The sequence below is a fragment of the Cibotium barometz genome, chromosome 36 (genome assembly GCF_041138505.1).
Source record: "Cibotium barometz isolate CiBa-2024 chromosome 36, ASM4113850v1, whole genome shotgun sequence".
In the NCBI taxonomy this organism is placed as follows: domain Eukaryota; kingdom Viridiplantae; phylum Streptophyta; class Polypodiopsida; order Cyatheales; family Cibotiaceae; genus Cibotium; species Cibotium barometz.
Genome location: NC_141081.1, coordinates 38,766,892 through 38,773,017, shown reverse-complemented (window position 1 = coordinate 38,773,017; position 6,126 = coordinate 38,766,892).

The window sequence follows — 6,126 nt, the reverse complement described above, 5'->3', positions numbered from 1 at the left end:
GAGCCAGTACACACCTAATTACAAAGGCAGAGACGTCGATGTGGATGTGAAATATGATGTTCCAAATGGGGGACCTCAAGATGGGAGCACTTGCCAAGGCTTTCTTCAGGGTGTTATATGCCTATTGGCACTCCTCCATCCATTCAAAGATGATTAGAAGTCCATAAAGGGGGTGAGCAATGTCGGCATATGTGAAGATGAAAAGTCGATAGCACCCAACATGTCCCATGAAGCGCTGGACTCCCTTGAAGTTGGTCGGTGATGGTGGTAGCTCAAGGATGAGTCACACCTTGCTTCATCTGTTGTTGAGATTCCTTGTTTTGAGATAATGTGTCCCAAGATGACTCCATGTAAAAACCAGATTTGGCATTTGAGAGGGTTGAGGGAGATTTGGTAGAGTTGACATCTCACTCTACCACTTTCCATAAACACTAAGTGTGATTTCCAAGTAGAATTGACACAGAGGTCATCCATGAAGACTTCAAGGAATTTCTGAAGATATTCCTTGTAAGCTATTCACATTAGGATCTGGAAGGTGCATGGGGCATTGGTTAGCCCTAAGGGCATGGCACGGCATGCATACGTGCCGCATTCAGTCACACAAGGTTGTCTTATGTTGATCGTTTAGATCAATCAACACTTACGTATATCCAGAGAATCCATCAAGGAAGCTGTAGGCTTCCTTTCCTCTGCGACTCTCTTGAGCACATGCTCTGTAAAGGGAAATGGATAGTGATCCCATATTATGTGGCAGCATTGACCTTTTTGAGGTCTATGCACACCTATAATTTTCTATTCTTCTTAGGCACTATCACTATGGGTGAGACCCATTCTGTGTGCTCTATTTCATAGATGAATTTGACATCTATGAGTTTGTCAATTTCCTCTTGGACCATTTGGAGTATTTAGGATTCATGGGGTACGCTCTTTGCTTTACTAGTCTGCTCTCATTCTACCATGGGGATGGTGTGTTTGACCACTTTGGGGGGTACACCCTTCATGTCTGTGTACTTCCTAGGTGAAAAAAATCATGGAATTTTGTGAGGCTCTAGAGCGGCAAGATCTCTTTTTTGTTCATCAGGCAAAGAGGTCATCCCCTATGTAGATAGGCCTAGGATTTTTGCTTGGGCCTTCAAGGTTAACTTCTTTAACCTTGGCTAGACCGTCATCATAAGTTCTTTGGGCCGAGTCGTACTGTACAAATCAATCAGCCATCTTGAAGGTTTTGAAGTGCTTGGGGACTTGTCTAGTCTCCTCATCTTTAGGGATTTCTTCTTTTACCATTTTTGGCTTCCTTTTTTGCAAGAGCTAACTTTTTGTTATGTGCCTTGCACGCAGAGCGGCAAAGCTTTTGGGGTTCAGGTTGGGGATAAAAAGGTTCCTTTGGTTTGGAGGTGATCGTATGGACTAGGAAGGAGGCATTGACAAGCTCCTTTTTCCAAACTAGGTTGCGCTTCAATAGCTCCTACATATTTCAACCAATGTGCTTCTGAGTCAGTAGGTAAGAGGTATGCCTCTTTCCCGGGGAACCCATCGGGTTTCCATGTTTTGCATGGATGGGTTTCCTATAATGGTTCCTCCTTCTTATCATTTCTAGGCTCATCATTGGCAACTCCAGGTAAACATGCGGTGCTTAGCATGTAGAGAGACGTGATTTCTTGCCTGTCAACTGTCGCTCGAGAACCAAATTCGTGTGCATATTGGAAGTATGTCCAAGGTAGCAAGGATAAGCATCCAATTCTCAAAGTCTTATGGATCTGGGAGGGGTGCGAATTCCACGATATCCCTTTTCTCATTAATTGGTTTGTGGCATGTTTGGCATAAATGGATTGTAGTGGACCAGGTTGTTATACCAGGTGAAGAGGTCATCCCCTATGTAGACAGGCCTAGGATCTTTGTCTGGGCCTACCAGGTTAACTTCTTTAACCTTGGCTAGTCAGTAGGGAAGAGGTATGCCTCTTTCCCGGGCAACCCATCGGGTTTACATGTTCTGCATGGATGGGTTCTGAGTCAGTGTAGGGAAGAGGTATGCCTCTTTCCCGGGGAACCCATCGGCGGGTTTACATGTTTTGCATGGATGGGTTTCATATAATGGTTCCTCCTCCTTGTCATTTCTAGGATCATCATTGGCAACTCCAGGTAAACATGCGGTGCTTAGCATGTAGAGAGAAGTGATTTCTTGCCTGTCAGCAGAGCTATCGCTCGTCGAGAACCAGATTCGTGTGCATCTTGGAAGTATGTCCAAGGTAGCAAGGATATGCATCCAATTCTCAAAGTCTTATAGATCTAGGAGGGGTGCAAATTCCACGCTATCCCTTTCCTCATTAATCGATTTGTGGCATGTTTGGCATAAATGGATTGCAGTAGTGGACCAGGTTGTTATACCAAATCCTCTGCGAAGGGTTGCCCACTCATGGGATGGACCTTCCAAGTGTGCAGGTTGATTTTAAACGTTTGGTATTTTTTTCGGATATAGATGTGATCCGTGTCCCAATCATGTATAGATCAATTTCATTTCTCTCATAAAGGAAAGTCCTAGGATGCAATCATATGAAATAAACTGTTGGACAAAGTTCATGACCACAAAGGTGTGTCGGAAGTTGGTCCCTCCCAAGGATCTTGATCTTCAAGTCCCTCAGGAGGCCTACGGGCCTTGTAGTCGCTCCATCAGCAAGTTTCACCAATAAGGCTATGTCATCCATGGTAGGTGCTCCACATTTTTTTGAGCATTGTTTAGTGATAATGCTTTCTTTGACTCCTCCATCCTAGATGGCGGTGACTTGAAGGCCATCAAAGGTTATGGGTAGTGTTGCATTGAGTTCATCTCCTTCGAAGTACTTTTTGAGTTTGTTAACTCAAATAGTGGGGGTGCTAGTGATTCCATGGGGCTCAATGAATTCATCTTCATCAGTCTCGTTATAGCTATCTAGCTGTATAGGCTCTTGCATTCTTACTCCTAGGCATCCTTCTGTCCAATCTTTTAGATCTTTCCATAGGCTAGGGCTACCTTTGAGTAAGGTGCCAATGGGGATTTGGATTTGAGAAGATAGGAAGGAGGCGAGACTTGCAATGTCCCTAGGAATGGATGCAGTTTCTTGAGCTGGATCACCCTTGTCTATTTTTAGGCTCTTATAGGTATAGGGTATTAGGATCTAGACTTCTATGTCTATCCTTTATGAGCGATCATCTCCTAGGTTTTTGAGATCCGTTGGCTGCTCAAGTCAAGAACCTTCTTACTCTCTAACAAGGAATCATAGTACTAGTGGTTAGACCAATAGTACTATGGAAGTACCTTTGGAGAGGCTAAAGAAGCCAAGAGGTGTGTCACTTCCTCTTGTTCAAGCCCTTTCTCTACTCTCTAATTAACTAAGCAATCCTTCCTAAAGGCAATGGTCTACTGTTTTATATAACCATACTCAATCACTCTCTCACTCAAGCAAACAAGCATGCACACTTCATACACAACATCGACACACACAAGTATGTACGAGGTATGTACAGTACAATCAAGCAAGCAAGCATGCACACTTCATACACAACATCGACACACACAAGTATGTACAAGGTATGTACACTACAATCAAGCAAGCAAGAAGGCAAAGGCTCAGGAGAAGAAGAAATCTTTGCACATGAGAAATGATAGAATTTCGCCATGGATCCACATTATCAAAAGTTGTATATATACAAGAGGGCTTTGCCTAGCTGCCCAACTTATGTGGGTGGCCAATTCCTATCTCTACCCATATATGGCAAGGTTTATGGCTATGGAAAGCTTCAATACAATAGTGGCCCATAGCCTAAACATAATGTGAATCATATGATTGAGGCTAGAGGAAAGGACTTTAGGAGTACGAAAAAGAGTTAACAACCCCTTGTCTAGATCCGCTTCCATCATTGAAAGCTGAGAAAAATGGGTGTGTAGATGTGAGGATCTTGGCTTCTTCTGTGCAAGACAATTGCATTTGGTGAAAGTGTCCACCATTATTAGTCACGTTGGAGAGGTTTAGCATAGTGACGGGTGAACATACTTTGTCTAGGGTCTGTAGACATCTTTATATAAAATCTCAATTGCTTCAAATCGGCACAATCTGTACTGGACAATTGTATTTTGATGTACAATATGAGATTTAGCAAAATCAAAACCTAATTACTTGAGCTTGACTATATGAGTCCAATGATCAGAACTTAGCGATTCAAAACTAATGATCAATCAACACTTAATAATCTGAACTTGATGATCAGAACTTAGCGATTCAAAACTAATGATCAATCAACACTTAATAATCTGAACTTGATGATCAGAACTTGGCATCAAAATCTGTGAATCAAAACTTGACAATCTAAATCTAACGATCGAACCCTGGCACGATTGAAACTTGGCAATCGGAATCAACAATCCAAACTTGACGATCTAGACTCTGATGATTTGACCTTGGTGTGACTGTTACTTTGGATCTCAGAGATTAAAATTGGGCGATCTTGATTGGGCTCAAGATGACGATCAAAATCGCATGATCAAGATGTGTCCGATCGAGATTTGGTGATTCGGATATAGATGATTTGAAAAGATAGTAATTGAAATAGTACGATCAAAATTGGTTGGATCGCGATTCAATTATTGAATCACGTGATTGAAGAAACCAAATTGCAATTTATAATGATGTGGTACCTCGATCTCGCCAATACTTGAATCACTTCAATCGTTGGTGATCAAAGATGATGTGGCACCTAGATCACCGATTTAACCTTGACTTGAATCATTGATTGGACTTGACTTGAATTGCTAATCAAAGATGACATGACACCTCAATTGTGGATTCGACCTTGACTTGAATCGTTGATTAGACTTGAATTGCTGATTGAAGATGATGTGGCACTTGGATCACCGATTGTAGAAGTGAGGTTGATGATTGACTTGACTTGAATTGCTGATTGAAGATGATGTGGCACTTGGATCACAATTGTAGAAGTGAGGTTGATGATTGAAGATTTTGAATTGTCAACAACGTCGTGGGATCATCCAAAAGTCCGATCGCCAACAACGATCCAAGAAATTGAGTATGGATTTGTAAGTGCTTTTTTAGTACATGAGGTCGATTGAAGATTTTGAATCGTCAACAACGTGGGATTATCCAAAAGTATGATCACCATGATCCAAGAAATTGAGTATGGATTTTTTAGTGCTTTTTAAGTGCTTAGACTTGAATAACTTCTTGTGTCTAATGCTACACCTTGTAATGTAGTGCCGTAGATATGCTCAAGCATTTATTACATGTTGTGCAAGAGATCTCAACAGGGGTCCATGCGTTGTCGATAAGGTTTCTATCTTGGGTGCTTGGTGCATGAATAATGTGTAATCATGCAAGTGCACGAGTAAAATAGCTAAAGCATGCCTCCTTGAGATACATCACAAGTTTGGTTAAAAGAGATATATGATACAAAAAGGGACATTATGATGGGTCCTCATGTGATGGTTGATACACTAGCCCAAGACACTTTAAGGTTTCTCACTTAGTGACTTGCTAGAGTCCAGAGATGTAAAGAGAATATGGGGGAAAGGGAGAGCTTGAGTTCCTTGTACACAAACACACACACATAAGAGAGAGCAAGATACAAGAGAGAGATGGATGGCTAAATTTTCTTCTATCTTCTTCTCGTCTCTACGACCATTAACATAAAGAGATAAGAGTACATACTATATAGAAAAGTACTATCTTACTGTAATATACAAAGGTCGATCCATAGTGTGAACCTGACTATATGGCTACCACTATAACTATGCCATACTCTAGTAATCCAAATGTGTATGTCACATAGTTTGTCATCCACCAAACATTGGTGACATATCAACCAACCACTGGTGGCATATCAACCATAATCACAATAGCCATGCTAGTGGCATAAGTGCGGAAGCTATCACCCACGCAAGTCATCAATGTCCACAGCAATAGTTAAGCTCGATATCTTAACAGTCCCTCTTGAGCTTAACTCCACACACTATACTCTAAGTAAGCTGCTAAACGTGTGGAGCTTCTTTGTACTAAGTGCCTTCATGAAGATGTCAACCATTGTTTCTCTATGGTAACATATACTAAATCTACATCACTATTCCATAATAAATTATGG